This window comes from Microcaecilia unicolor, chromosome 4, assembly GCF_901765095.1.
Source record: "Microcaecilia unicolor chromosome 4, aMicUni1.1, whole genome shotgun sequence".
NCBI classification, from domain to species: Eukaryota; Metazoa; Chordata; class Amphibia; order Gymnophiona; family Siphonopidae; genus Microcaecilia; species Microcaecilia unicolor.
Window position 1 is genome coordinate 272,081,959 of NC_044034.1, and position 13,601 is coordinate 272,095,559.

Genomic DNA, 13,601 nt, shown 5'->3' on the forward strand with positions numbered 1-13,601 from the left:
ACTGTACAATTCATAATAGCAGAAAACATAGGCGTAGGATATCCTTCAGCTGACAGTTATTCATGCTTTGGAACAGGTATAAATGTCAATGGGGATGTTTGTTGAATTATGTGTGTTTTTCTGTTGCATAATAGGGAACACACATACACTTCAAAGATTTGTCCAGACTATGCTCAGAACATGCCCCCTTTAAATCTGTGCATGCAATGGATACGCATGAGTAAGTAGTGACTTTCTAAAATTACTAGCTACACGTATATGATCATTTACACATGTAAATCTGTTTTTTTGCATGCCTAACATTCCAGAATTGCAGCCTTGCACTGGCCCTGAGTCTCACAAAGAAATACTACTTCATATTTCTTATCGATGACACGGTTGGCTGGTGACTCACTTGTTTGCGGAGGTTGATGCTCAGGAGCAGAGGGATGGGATGGGGAGGAGGGGAGTTGAGATGCAGAAACCATCACTATGCCCCAGAATACTACTTTTTACTTAATACTTGAGAGTGGAAGAGTAGCCTAATGGTTAGTGTAGCAGTCTCAGGTCCTGAAGAACAGGGTTTAATTCCCAGTGCAGCTCCCTGTGATCCTGGGCAAGTTACTTAACCCTTCATTAACCCAGGTACAAAAAAAACAAACTTCGATTGTGAGCCTACTAGGGACAGAGAAAATACCTGCATACATCTAATAGTACTACAGAAATGATTAGTAGTAGTAATTTTATCTGATAACAAAATAAGTTACTATCTTTGGTGTCTCTGGCTTGATTTTTTTACCTCAGCATTTTTTTTGTCATTCTCTGTCCTTGTTCCTATTCCATCTTTTTTGTTGTTTCTGTCTCTGGTGTTCTTCTTCCCTGTTGTTTTCTATTTCAGTTCTATCTCTTCCTTCTTTATATCTTTTCTTTACCTGTGAATATTGTAATACTTTTTTCTTTTTCTGTCCCTTTCTGCTTTTTAACTTCTTCCTCTTCCAACATTTCCTATCTTTTCTTCTTTCATTATTCTTCTGCCTCTTTCTCCTATATTATCACCCTGGATTCCTTCCTTCCTTCCCTATTCCAGGGTCCTCTCGTCCGTTTTCTGCCATCTCACAGTAACAGAGTAAATGGCAGCAGATAAAGACCCGCATGGTCCATCCAGTCTGCCAACAACGGTGAAGCTGCACTCACCACTCTGTGCAGGTTATGCTTTAAATACAACTGGCAATTTGACATCATGCCAACAACATATAGGTAGTTAAATATGATGGGAAAATATTTTATAACTAAAAGTATTGCTGACAGTATTTAATTTACTAATCTCAACATTAAGATGTTTTCCCCTCCCCCTGGAGATGCATAGCACCCTCACTCGTGGCATGTGATAATAAAGTGATATACAATACGCACACTTGATCTTCATTTATCTTTTGCCATTTGCGGGACACAGACTGTAGAAGCCTGTCCAGCACTGGCCTTAGTTCCCAACTACTCTAGCTCAGCATAATACCTCAACAGCCATGTTTTCTTCCGTCCTCCTACTTAGGCAACCCTTGTGCTTATTCCACATATTTTTTTTAATTTCTACATGGTTTTTGACTCCGCCACCTCTACTGGAAAGACTTTGCAGGCATCCATTACACTTTCTGTGGAAAAGTATTTCCCGACATTAATCCTAAGTCTACTGCCCTGCACCCTCCATTCATGTCCTCTAGTTCTATCACTTTCATATCTCTCAAAGAGATCAGTTTGTACATTAATACCTTTCAAGTACTTAAATGTCTGTATCATATTTCCTCTCTCTCTCTCTCCTTTCCTCTAGCATAGGCATATTCCGGTCTTCCAGTCTCTCTTCATATGTCTTATGGTGCAAACCCTGTACCATTTTTGTCAGTTTCCTATGGACCACTTCAAGTCTTTTTATGTTCTTGGAGAGATAACAGCTTTCAAAACTGAATACAAAACTCCAAGTTGGGCCTTATTAACGACTTGCTCAGAGGCATCAACACATCTTTTTTCTGCTGTTGATGCCTCTGCCACCACCTTGACACATTGTTTTGCCATTTTTCTTTCTTTCTTTCTCCCCCCTTATGCCTTTAAAATCCTTCTCTCCCATCTCCTTCTCCTAACCCCTAACTTTTGACCTCCTTCTCTTCATCTTGTTCTCTCCTCTTACTCTCCATTCTCAACCCCTCTCCATCCCTACATACTCTTTCTTTCCTCTCCCTCCTGTCACTATCCCCTCTTTCTATACTCCTGCATACTCTCTTTGGGGTCCTTTACAAAGACATGCTGAAAAATGCCTTGTAGGCGCGGGTTTTGGGCGTGAGCCGATCCATTTTTTAGCACACCTGTATAAAAGGCTCTTTTTTTGCCGAAAATGGACGTGCGGCAAAATCAAAATTGCCACGCGTCCATTTTGGGTCTGAGACCTTACCGTCAGGCATTGACCTAGCAGTAAAGAATTTGGGCGGTAATGACCTACGTGCATCAGAGGCCACTTGGTGCACGTCCATTACGTGCACCAGAAAAAAAATTTCAGACGCATGTAGCGGACGCGTGCCAAAATTGAAATTACCGCAAGGGCCATGTGGTAACTGGGCGGTAACTCCAATTTGGCGCACGTAGGTGCCCATGCGGCTTAGTAAAAGGGGCCCTTTGTTTGCCCTCTTTCCATCCATATGCCTTTCTCTCACTCACCCCCATATTCTCGCATCCCACTTTTTCTCTTGTCACTGCCACTCCACATTCACTTTTATAAAGTACTAGCATTGTTTTGAATTCCCAGATCTGACCTAGATTACCCATGACAAAGTTATCCTCTAAATTTATCAAATACTCAGGCGTGAAAATCACAAAGGTTAAGCAGCTTTTGTATACAACAAATTACCTCAGTCTCTGTTCAAAAGTTATATTGAGATCTGTCTACTTGGTCATGGTATAGTATATCTTGGCTAATTAGAATGGCATACTTATGGATGAATGTTTTACCTAGATTAATATATCTTTTTCAGTAGTTGCCAATTGAAATACCGAGAAGAATGCTATTAGGAGACCAGAATAGATTTTTAACATTTATTTGGAAAAATAAATCACCCTGAGTACTAAATTTGTTCTTTGTAAGTGAAAAAGGAGAAGGGAGGGAAGAATGAGGGGGGCTCCTAACCTGGTTTAGCAGTTTCAATTAAAAGCAACTATCGATTGGAAGTTCTTAGAAAATGGAAAAGCTTGACTTGAAATAGAGCAATCAGTGACAGGACAACAGAACTTGAAAACATCACCCTGGACCACATAAGCTTATCAAAAATATGTGTGTGTGTGTGTGTGTGTGTGTGTGTGTGTGTGTGTGTGTGTGTATGTGAGGGGGGGGGGGGGATAGGTGGGGTGGGAGGGGAGTTGGTGTACATCCTACCTGAAAGACTCACAGATGAAAGATACTAATTTCTACCTAATTTCATGAAAATCTGAGTATCAGTTTTATAGACACATGGCAGTGACTGTTCTTTCTTTATCTACTTTCTTGTTATTAAAAAATATTGAACTTTAAACTGTTTCTGAGGGCTATAAGTGATGTATTAGTATTAGGTAGGCCCTGGAGGATTGGGGGCCATTGCGGGGGGGGGGGGGGGAGGGTTAAATCCCCTAAGACTTTACCCAAGTTAGGAAGGAGGGGGCTCTTTTTGGTGGCTGGGAGGGGGATTGCGGTCACGTAAAAAGTAAAATATATTTATGTTGGTTTCATTGCCGGGGCCCACAAGGCTAAGTGGGTGAATTCAGGACATCTTATATGAAAGCTGGATTTATATAACACATTGGTTGACCTGTAAAATGTACTATTAGTAGTTTAGTGGATACTTGAATATATACACTTTATAAATATTGACATAACCATTGCTGTTTCCAACAGTGGCCAATCCAGGTCACAAGTACCTGGCAGGATCCCAAAACAGTGAAATACATTTTATGTTCCTTATCCCAGAATTAAGCAGTGGATTTTTCCAAAATCTACTTTTAATGGTTTCTGAACTTTTCTTTCAGGAACTTGGTCAAACCTTATTTAGACCCTGCTATTCCGATAGCTTTCATCATATTCTTTAGTGTTGAATTCAAGAGTTCAATTATACATTGAGTGAAGAAATATTTCTCCAATTTGTTTTACCTTTTCTAACTTATTTTTATTTCAATTTTTAAAAAACCCATAAAAAAGTACAATACAGTACTTGATCAGTAAACATTAGTGCTAAGATAAGATCATTTATAAGGAAATCACTATAGAGCAAGAAATATTTTTTTATTTAACAAAGCCCCAATATTAAAGTTCACTAACGTAGGGGTAGAATCAAAATAAGGAGAGTCTTAGTCATTGGGATATTATTGGGATATTAAAACAAAAAGGTGCCTGAAATGACCAGATGACCACCGGAGGGAATCGGGGATGACCTCTCGTTACTCCCCCAGTGGTCACTAACCCCCTCCCACCCTCCAAAAACATCTTTAAAAATATTTCGTGCCAGCCTCTATGCCAGCCTCAGATGTCATACTCAGGTCCATGACAGCGCATGCAGGTCCCTGGAGCAGTTTTAGTGGGTTCTGCAGTGCACTTCAGACAGACGTACCCAGGCCAATACCCCCCCCCCCCCACTTGTTACATTTGTGGAGGAAATAGCGAGCCCTCCAAAACCCACCACAGACCCACTGTTCCCATATATTAGATTGTAAGCTCTTTGAGCAGGGACTGTCTTTCTTCTATGTTTGTGCAGCGCTGCGTACGCCTTGTAGCGCTATATAAATGCTAAATAGTAGTAGTAGTAGTATATAGGTGCTCCCTTCACTCGTAAGGGCTATGGTAGTGGTGTACAGTTGTGGGTAGTGGGTTTTTGGGGAGCTCAGCACACAAGGTAAGGGAGCTATGTTCCTGGGAGCAATTTATGAAGTCCACTGCAGTGCCCCCTAGGGTGCCCGGTTGGTGTCCTGGCATGTCAGGGGGACCAGTGCACTACAAATATTGACTCCTCCCAAGTCCAAATGGCTTGCATTTGGACGTTTTTTACATGGATGTCTTTAGTTTTGAAAATCGTCGAAAGTCAGAAACGTCCAGATCCAAGGACGTCCAAATCTAGGGATGTCCAAATTTAAGGATTTGGATGACTCTGATGGTATTTTCTAAACGAAAGATGGACGTCCATCTTTTTTCGAAAATATGGGTTTCCCCGCCCCTGGATTTTGACGTTTTGCTAAGACGTCCAAATCGCAACTTGGATGTTTCTTTCGAAAATGCCCCTTATGGGCACCTATAGCATTTAGTGCATGCTTATTTTTAGCACTAGCTAAAAATGTTAGCGTGCCTTTGTAAAAGGACCCTTCAGGCACCCTGCGGTAATTCTGGCATCTGTGCATGCTTCCCTGGCACTAAAAAATACAGTATTTTTGAACACTGGGGGTGTGTTTGGGGGCAGAGAGTAGGCTTGCCCTGCACTAATTGGTTAGTGCAGCTATATTGCTGTACACCAACCGATTAGAATATGTTTAGTGCGTGAACCCTTTCTGGCTACTAAATAGGTGCTACTAAGGGTATTAATAGGAAAAATGGAAATGCGGCCATTTTATAGCCACGCTAAAAGTGGCCTCAGCATAAGGAGAAACCAACATACTAATCATAGTGGAAGCTACCTTTTAGCACAGCTTAATTAAAGGACCCCTTTGTGTCCTATGTCTGAATAACAATCTCAAAATATTATCCCTTACGATTTCTGATATAAATGTTGCAACCAATGCAAATGACATAAATGGAACAGATTGAGCATTGAGACTTGACTCATCCAAACTATCTTCATACAAATCTGCTCCCAAAGATTGTTCAGCATCCCCATCCTGAGAATGGAATGTAGAAAACCTTAGTCAAAACAGGGAGAGAATCAGAAGCAATACTGAAAATCTCAATCATATATATTTTTTAATATGCCCTCAACAGACAATCCAATCTGTCGTTGAATGTTAATACAATTAAAATTTTCATCCTAAACAAGTTTTCCTTTGCTTCCGATTTCTTCTGAATAAGTAGATTATCTTTCAAAAGTACCACTTCCAAGAAGTCAGTCTTATTAGATTGTAAGCTCTTTGAGCAGGGACTGTTTTTCTTCTATGTTTGTGCAGCGCTGCGTACGCCTTGTAGCGCTATAGAAATGCTAAATAGTAGTAGTAGTAGTAGTAGTACTTATCAGCTTTCAATTCTAGAGTCTGATTGTTTCCCTTGGTCAGATATAGTAAATGCTTGCTTAGGTACAGTTATATAACACAGATAATTGTTCTTCAACAAATCTAAACCTTCCAGATAAATCATTTCCAAAATTATCAATTGCAGACCACAATGTCTCAAGAATAACCACTTTAGGCTTCTAAACCAACAATAAAGAGCTTTGTCCAGATAAATTCAAATGTTCAGAGACAGCTGGTAGTTTGGAAGACCCTACTTTTACTGTTTTCCAGGTTAATTCTCCTCCAGAAGCCACACCCAGCATAGTCGCTATTGAGGGCAGGCCAGCAAAATGGAGCCATACTGTATTCTTCCAACTTCACCCGGCACAGTTTCTGGGTATAATAAACTGGGCTATGTCAGGCATCTGTGATCCTCGAGGGTCAAAGAGATCTCCAATGCCAAGGGGGATATCGCCTCTTCAACAACTGGAAATTCCCTCAGCAGCTGCCGTTCTGAGGCTTTTTCTGGAACCTGGCCACAACTCCAGAGAAAGAATGCATCAGTTGGCCCCTTTACCATAGAACCCATGGGGGTGACTCGAGGTAAACTAGGAAGAACCTGTCCCCTTTTTCTGTATCTCCTGGGAATAGGTAAAGCAATTAGCAGGAAAAAGTATGCTGTGACTCATACAGCTAACTTTGCTGCCGCCGCCATCTTGCTCAGCTCCCACTCCAATTTGTTTTAAATGTACTACTTAGTAACTTCATTGTGTGCCTTCTAGTCTTTCTACTTTTGGAAAGAGTAAACAAGTGATTCATGTCTATCCATTCCACTCCACTTAGTATTTTATAGACCTCTATCATATAGAAACATAGAAACATGATGGCAGATAAAGGCCATATGACCCACCCAGTCTGCCCATCCTCTGTTACCCCTAATTCTTCCTGTTCATAAGCAATCCCACATGCTTATCCCATGCCTTTTTATATTTTAGAACAGACCTCGACTCCACAACCTCCACCGGGAGGCCATTCCACGCCTCCACCACCCTTTTTCTGAATTAATACTTCCTTAGGTTACTCTAAGCCTATTCCCTCTTATCTTTGTCATATGCCCCCTCATTCCAGAGCTCTCCTTCATTTGAAAAAGGCTCTCTTCCTATACATAAATGCCCTTGAGATATTTAAACGTCTCTATCATTTCTCCTCTCTCCTGCCTCTCTTCCAGCGTATACATGTTGAGGTTCATAAGCCTGTCCCTATAATTTTTATATTCAAGACCACTTACTACTTTCGTAGCCGCCCTCTGGACTGACTCCATCCTGTTTATATCTTTCCGTAGGTGCGGTCTCCAGAAATGCACGCAGTAATCCAAATGAGGCTTCACCAGAGACTTATACAACAGCACTATCACCTCCTTTTTCCTGCTGGTCATGCCTCTCTTTATGCACCCAAGCATCCTTCTGGCTTTGGCCGTTGCTTTTTCTACCTGTTTGAAAGCTTTAAGGTCATCAGACACAATCACCCCTAAGTCCCGCTCTTCCTTTGCACACTGAAGCACTACACCCCCTATACTGTACCATGCCCTCGGATTTTTGCAACCCAAGTGCATGACCCTGCATTTTTTGGGATTAAACCTTAGTTGCCAAATATCCGTCCGTTCCTCTAGCTTCACTAGGTCCTTCCTCATGTCATTCACACCCTCCAAGGTGTCCACCCTGTTGCAGAGTTTAGTATCATCCACAAAGAGACAACCTTACCAGACAGCCCTTCCGTAATATCGCTCACAAAGACGTTAAAAAGAGCCGACCCTAGGATCGATCCCTGCGGTACTCCACTAACGACATTCTTTTCTTCAGAGCAAGCTCCATTTACCACCACCCTCTCTCTCCTACCATTCAACCAATTTTTTACCCAATCAGTTACTCTAGGTCCCACACCGAGGGCACTCAATTTATTTATCAGTCACCTTAGCTGTCTCCTCTCCAAGCTGAAAAGCCCCATTCTCTTTACCCTTCTTTGTACCTTTTCTAGTTCGACTATATCTTTTTAAAGATGTGGTGACCAGAATTTCACACTATGGGCCCTGTTTACAAAAACATGCTAGCATTCACTAGTATGTGCTAAAAATTAATGTGAGCTAACTATGTAGATGCCCACAATATTCCTATGGGTGCCTACACAGTTAGTGTGTGCTAATTGTAGTGCACTCTAACAAACGCTAGCTCGGACTTGTGAACAGGGCCCTATGTAGAAGCATTATGAGATTCTCTGTTTTAATTTACATTCTTTTTCTACAACTTTAACACAAACATTTTTAAAGCAGATAGGTAGATAAGATACAAATAGTTTTCCATGGTTATGAAGTAAAAATATGAAGTAGTGTGAAGTAGAGAATGGCAATCCTTCTTGTCAAGGCTTCTTGAAATGCTGTATGTGCTAGGGTAATTTTTGGAAGCAGATTGTCAAAAAAATCCAAGGGGTCAATATTCAAAGGTATTTAAATAGCCAGGAGAGGCTAATGGCTGTCTAAATTACTTGTGCCGGGCTATCCAGGGATATGCAGTGGTGTTTAACTGGATGATGCTGCTGAATATCCCCTCTAACCGCCTAGGCTGAGCCCAGGAGTGGAGTTGGAGTGGAGCAGATACTTATCCAGTTAGCATTGATGTTCAGTCCGCTAACCAGCTAAATTGTTGCATAAAATGAGGACATCAAAACAACTGTTCTAACTTCATGCAGCGAGTTAACCGGGCACCGATCAGAATATCTGGCCCCAAATTACCAACCTGTTTCCTGGCTATGTAAGAGCCTTTGCCTCCTGCTCAGCTTACTGAAGTGTCTCTTTGCAAATTTCTACTAGAAATGCATCAGTTTGCAAATGTAACAGAATTAATGTAAGGCATTCTATATGATTTCACTGCTCATGACTGTTGAACAGATTATATAATTTATGGATCATCTACTGGTATGGGGAAGTAGCCAGCAGCATAGTCTGCCAGAAGAGACCATTTATCACTCCAGAACATTAATGAAACAGTATGCCATCAGGCCTGTTCTGATCCAATAAATGTCCCTGAAATAAAACAAACTTTGTCATTCACAAAAATCCTGCAATTGCTTGCTATGAGTGATATTTCATGTGCAAGAGCCTAGTACTTCACAGGGAGAATCTAATAAAATAGTCTAAGCTGTTGATATTTTCCTGGGTATGAGGTGAAAGGGAAACATGAATATAAGTTTAAGTGGTGTAATCAGGAAAGATGAGACTTATTTTATTGCATTTGATATATGTGAGTGCAAAATGATCATAGTCTTTTCCAGGGAATCACAGTTTTCCTTCTTCTTCACTTTCCTTACTTTTCTCAGTCTGAACAAGTGGAGAAAGCATGTGGTGCACAGCACATGGAATTCTTGCCACTGGGTGCCACTGTCCCTTGGCAACAGGTATTGGCATGTTTCCCCACCAAAGGAAAAAAAAAAAGAGACAGATACTACAAGACTAACAAGGGACACAGGAAAGTAGCACCATACCACAAGAGTCCAAAATAGAGAGGCAAAGTTTATTGACAAGGGACCACTCTTAACACAAGAAGAACACAATATGGCCACATTTCACCAGAGCAGACTGTATCGGGGTCACAATCTATTGGAAACTGTATCAATTAAATAAAAACTTGTGATGTTTCTAAAAGCTGATCCATCAAACAGTCACACAATCAAAAATGTACTCAGGGAAAGATTCCTGGTGACACTGAAAGTATGATTTTTATTGTGTGACTATTTGATGTGGTCAGCTTAATGCAACACCAAAGTTTTTATTTAATTGATATAATTTCCAACAGATTGTGATTCATGATACAGCCTGCTTTGGTGAAACATGGCCATGTTGGATTCTTCTTATGTTAAGGGTGGTCCCTCATAAACTATGCTTCTCCACTACTAATTGACAGTATACACAGCAACTAGTAGCCAACTTCATAGTTCAGTCACTAAATGTCACAAAATTGAGATGTCCAGGTTGGTATGTGCATAATTCCAGTATTATTTTAGAAAAGGATCTGCAGATGTAGAGCCTTTTCTAAAATACATGCATAAATGCTTGTGTATGTCATGGCAAACATCCATTTTACAATTATAACCATGGAAAACATCAACAGAGGAAACATGGAAAGCTACACATGTGAATACTCCTAATTAACTACAGAGGCTGTAATCTTATTTAGTTTCAATTTAGAGGGGAAAATAAAGAATGGGGATTAATTAGAATACCTCTTTAACCCCTCTTTTTCTTCCTTTAATCCTCTCTCTGGTTAATCTCAAGAAAACAATCTTATTACTTTGGTCATCATACCTTTCTACAGGGGCTTTCCCTCTTTCATGGAAACAGGCAATTGTTACCCCTCTTCTTACAGACTCTAAATTAGATACTTCTGTGAACAATTATGCACCAATCTCCAATTTACGCTTTGTGTTCAGGATCATGGAAAAAATTGTTTCTGTTCAACTTTCTGATTTTCTTAACTGTACCAAATTGGCTTTCGCTCTAGCCATTGGACAGAACACTCCCTCTTGGGGATAATGATCTATATTAAAGTCACACAGATGGTGGGAGGGATCTTGTCCTGTTCTCTTTGGATATGTCATCAGCCTTCAACCTTGTGGACCACTCTATTCTTTTTGAGCCATCTTTGCGATCTACATATTACTGATATAGCTTTCAGTGTTTCCATTCTTACTTGTCTGAAAGTTCCTATGTAGTCCGTTATTCCACTTCTTCTTTCTCTCCTCAGCCATTAACTTCTTGGGTCCAATATTTTTCAACATATTCTTGGCTCCCTTAATTCTCCTACTATAGTCACTGGACTTCACCTTCTTTATTTAAGCTGATGATGTTCAGCTACTTTTCCCATCTGACTCTCACTCTTCCCCTAGAAATCCATTGATTTCTAGCAAACTCAGTGCAGTTACAGATTGGTTAACTGATAACAGCTTGAGGCTCAACCCAACTAAAACTGTTGTTATGATATTCAACTCCCATCCATCTGGTACAGTTTTCCCAAACTTCACTATTAAAGGGAATCCTCTTCCTTACTTTGTATCTATAAAACTCCTGGGTATCACTAATGATAACACCTTTTCTTTTCAGCCCCTCATTTTAAAAATAGTATCTCCTTCTTTTTTCACTTTCTGATGGATCCATTCAATCCGCTCCCTCCTGAAACCTTGTTCTCTTCATTTCCTACTCTTTTTGGTCTTATCTAAACACGACTACTGTAACTCCCTCCTTGTAGGTTTGCCTGCCTCCCAGATTTATAGGCTTCAGTTGATAGAAAACACTGCAGTCAAAGTCCTACATGCTTGTAAGAAATTTGACTCCTCTCCTGTTTCAGAGCAGTATCATACAGGATTCTAGGAAAGCGAATAGAATGTTGGGTGTTATTAGGAAGGGTATGGAGTCCAGGTGTGCGGATGTTATAATGCCGTTGTATCGCTCCATGGTGCGACCGCACCTGGAGTATTGTGTTCAGTACTGGTCTCCGTATCTCAAAAAAGATATAGTAGAATTGGAAAAGGTACAGCGAAGGGCGACGAAAATGATAGTGGGGATGGGACGACTTTCCTATGAAGAGAGGCTGAGAAGGCTAGGGCTTTTCAGCTTGGAGAAGAGACGGCTGAGGGGAGATATGATAGAAGTGTATAAAATAATGAGTGGAATGGATCGGGTGGATGTGAAGCGACTGTTCACGCTATCCAAAAATACTAGGACTAGAGGGCATGAGTTGAAGCTACAGTGTGGTAAATTTAAAACGAATCGGAGAAAATTTTTCTTCACCCAACGTGTAATTAGACTCTGGAATTCGTTGCCGGAGAACGTGGTACGGGCGGTTAGCTTGACGGAGTTTTAAAAGGGGTTAGATAGATTCCTAAAGGACAAGTCCATAGACCGCTATTAAATGGACTTGGAAAAATTCCGCATTTTTAGGTATAACTTGTCTGGAATGTTTTTACGTTTGGGGAGCGTGCCAGGTGCCCTTGACCTGGATTGGCCACTGTCGGTGACAGGATGCTGGGCTAGATGGACCTTTGGTCTTTCCCAGTATGGCACTACTTATGTACTTATGTAGAATCCTCAGGCCTACTCTCCTTCCTGACTAGTTGGTTCCCTGTTCTTCTGCAAGGGCCCTACACTCTGCTGCCCAAGGTCATTTGACAGTTCCATCCTTCTACAAAGTCTTCTTGGACACTATTAGAAACTCATGTTTCAGCATAGCTGGCCCAAACCTCTGGAATGCCCTCCCTCTTTATCTGAGGCTTGAGGGATCTTTTACCAAATTCAGTTCCCAGCTTAAAACCTATTATTTCTCTCTGGCATTTCCTACCAGTCCTGGAATTACTTAATCTGCAGACTTTCAGCTTGCGCTTTGATCATGCATCGCAGAGTTAGCCAAGAATGCTCCTACCTGTCCTTTTCCTTCTGGATACTTACCTTTGCTTGAATTGCAACTCTTCCCTGCCCCCTCAGCCTTTCATCTCATATTTATTTGTGTTTTTTTCTCTTTCCCTTCCCTGAATAGCTTTTTTACCTTGCAAACAACTTACATCTCTCCCTGGAAATTTTGCGGTGTATTAAATAAACTGAACCTGAACTATATCTATCTATCTATCTATCTATCTATCTATCTATCTATCTATCTATCTATCTATCTATCTATCTATAGATAGATATATAGATATATATATATGTATTTAGATAGATAGATAGATAGATAGATAGATAGATATAGATATATATTTATTTATTTATTTGTAGCATTTGTATCTCACATTTTCCAACCAATTTGCAGCCTCAATGTGGCTTACATTTGCCTTGGTAGCAGTTGCCCTAAGGTGCATACATACATGGTAACATTAGATTGTAAGCTCTTTGAGCAGGGACTGTCTTTCTTCTATGTTTATGCAGCGCTGCGTACGCCTTTTAGCGCTATAGAAATGCTAAATAGTAGTAGTAGTAGTAACATACATGGAACATAACATACATGGAATAGATCATGGTATATATACATATACCATGTGCATACATACATGGTAAAGAAGAATACGTTATGGTAGTGCATGAAGGTTCCTGAGTAATGAATTGGATTGTAACATACATTAGGTCATCGAATATGGAGAGAACATATTCGACATAAGGATTAAAGTGGTAATGCTTGTTCATTAATAGCAAAGAGGGTAATCAGTCAAATGATAAGATTTTGGCTATGTCTAGGTCGTGTATAGTCTTATTATTTAGTATTTAAGATGGCTGTTTATTGTATGCTTTCTTGAACAAATCTGTTTTCAGTAGCCTTCGGAAGATAGTTAGGTCTTGTGTTGTTTTTATGACCTTCGGTAGTGCGTTCCATAGCTGTGTGCAAATGAAG